Below are 2,212 nucleotides of genomic sequence, written 5' to 3' on the forward strand. Positions count from 1 at the left end.
TTTCCCCCTCTTGCTCTGCTTGACTTTATGCTCCCCATGAAATACTGCCTCCCTCCCTCCCTCTCTTCCCTCCTTCCTTCCTTCCTTCCTTCCTTCCTTCCTTCCTTCCTTCCTTCCTTCCTTCCTTCCTTCCTTCCTTCCTTCCTTCCTTCCTTCCTTCCTTCCCTCCTTCCTTCCTTCCTTCCTTCCTTTCCAGGGGGTCTAGGTAATATGTGATTGCCAGAGCCTTGAAGGCGAACTGGAAAAGAAGCATGCCTGTCATGAAGGTTTTCCTTCAGATGGCAGCATTTCTCTGAGCTTTACTCAGCCTCCAAACTGCATTGCTTAAGCTCTCATCTTTTCCATTTCCCTTCGTTCTTCTCATTAAAGACAGTTGGCATCAGCTCTGCGACACTACTGTTTCATCCTCCCATCTTCTCCAATGCCAGCCAGCTGAGAATCCAAAACAGTTCCTTGGTAAAATGACAGGTTTACCCATAGTTCCTGGGTTTGAGAGAGCCTTGTCTTTTGCCCCTGACATCTCATAGCACTGGAGGCAAGGCCAGATGGAGTGAGACCTGTTGTGGAAGGAGCCCCATTACTCCTCGGCACACCTCAAAAGCCACAAAACAAAGTATGATGGAAGTCTGAAAAGTCATAGAACCTCCTGAGTGGAAGGGTCCTCAGAGGATGATCTGTTCCAAGGCTTTGTGGGAAAGGGAGCCTAGATGAGATTATCTAGCACCCTGTCCAAACGCATCTTGAAAAGCTTCAGTCATGGGGACTCTTGCACCTCCCTGGAGAGGTCGTAAATTCCCTTGGAGGCGCTGAACCACTCCAGGGTCACTCTCCCATATTCCTTCCTGGGAAAGTGTGTAGGGCTTTGCTGTTCAGTCATTTTCTGATGTGAAAGCTGAGACCTGTTTTCCAAAGGTCATCAGAGCTCAGCCCAGCTATTGTGGGAGTGGACCAGTCCCCAAAAGGTAAAAGCTGGAGGCTGTTTCCTTCCCTCCCATGTCAAACAGGGTAAGAAGGTGTAGGCATCAGGAGCAGCCACCGCCAGAGCAGCTGGAGCTGCAGCTGGAGCCAGAGCCAGAGCAGCAGGAGCAGGCACCGCAAGATCAGGAGCAGCGTCAGTGTCAGCAGCGTCAGGAGCACAAGCAGTGTGCTGATGAGGTGGCCGAGTGTGAAGGCGATGGACTGCTAATCCATTGTGCTCTGCACGCGTGGGTTCGAATCCCATCCTCATCGGTCAGATGACAGTGGTCCGAGTTCCTGAGTGTGAACAGCTTGATGTGTGCCCCCAAGTGAGCCTTTGTTTTAAGATGAGACCTGCCTGAAAAGACCTTGCAAGGTTCTGAAGTGGCTCAGGACCCACCTCCACATAAGCAAGAGGAATAAGAAGGGAAAAAGGAAGATCCAGGGAACTCACAGGACAGTCAGCCTCTCCTCAACCCCTGGGAAGACCAGAGAGTGAAACATCCTGGAAGTAGTTTCCAGAAACAGGTAGCACAGGAAGGTGGTTGAGAGTAGTAAGCATAAAGTTTGAAGTCATGCTGAACCAAGCTGGTAGCCTTCTACGGTGAGGTGACTAGCTTGGTGGAGAAGAGAAGAGCAGTGAATGTTGTTTACCTCGCCATCAGTAAGCCACGGAAACGAAAAAGAAAATATGCGTAAACCACTTTCTGTCACAGAACACATTTCAAATAAGACTTTTTTTTTTTTTAATGGGAGGCATCGGTCATATCTCTTCTCAGAATCCCAGAATCACTGGGGTTGCAAGGCACCTGCTGATATCCTTTAGTCCAAGCCAACTGCTCCAGCAGGGTCACCTTGAGCTGGTTGTGTAGGACATAGTCTACTTGGGTTTTGAGCATCTCCAAGGTTGGAGACTGCACAACCTCTCTGGGAAATCTGCTCCACTGTATGACACCCCCATGACTCCCAGTAAGAAAGTGTTTTCTTCCTTTGAGATGAAATTTCATATGTTTTAATTTGTGCCCATTACATCTTGCACTGCCAGTTGGTACTACCAATAAGAGTCTGGCTGCCTCTTCATTCCCTTCCATTTGGTATGGGAAGAATCCCGGCTCTCACAGCCTACCCTCATGTTTCAGACACACCAAGCCCTTAACCAGTTGTGTGACAAAGCAGGGCTCTGCAGGGAAGACCTGTGTGGAGGCTGAGTAGCCAGAAACCTACCGTGGCCCTGAGGGATGTGCTGTCCTGGGTG

The 2,212-nt window shown here is 49.7% G+C and overlaps 1 non-coding gene across 1 annotated transcript; it reads left to right on the forward strand.

Moving 5' to 3' along the window:
* Window positions 1–1,149: 1,149 nt before the first annotated feature.
* On the forward strand, window positions 1,150–1,230 carry TRNAS-GCU (transfer RNA serine (anticodon GCU)). The gene has a single exon. It is a non-coding gene; the product is annotated as a tRNA-Ser (tRNA).
* The last annotated feature ends 982 nt before the right edge of the window (window positions 1,231–2,212 follow it).

The sequence above is a fragment of the Caloenas nicobarica genome, chromosome 24 (genome assembly GCF_036013445.1).
Source record: "Caloenas nicobarica isolate bCalNic1 chromosome 24, bCalNic1.hap1, whole genome shotgun sequence".
NCBI lineage: Eukaryota > Metazoa > Chordata > Aves > Columbiformes > Columbidae > Caloenas > Caloenas nicobarica.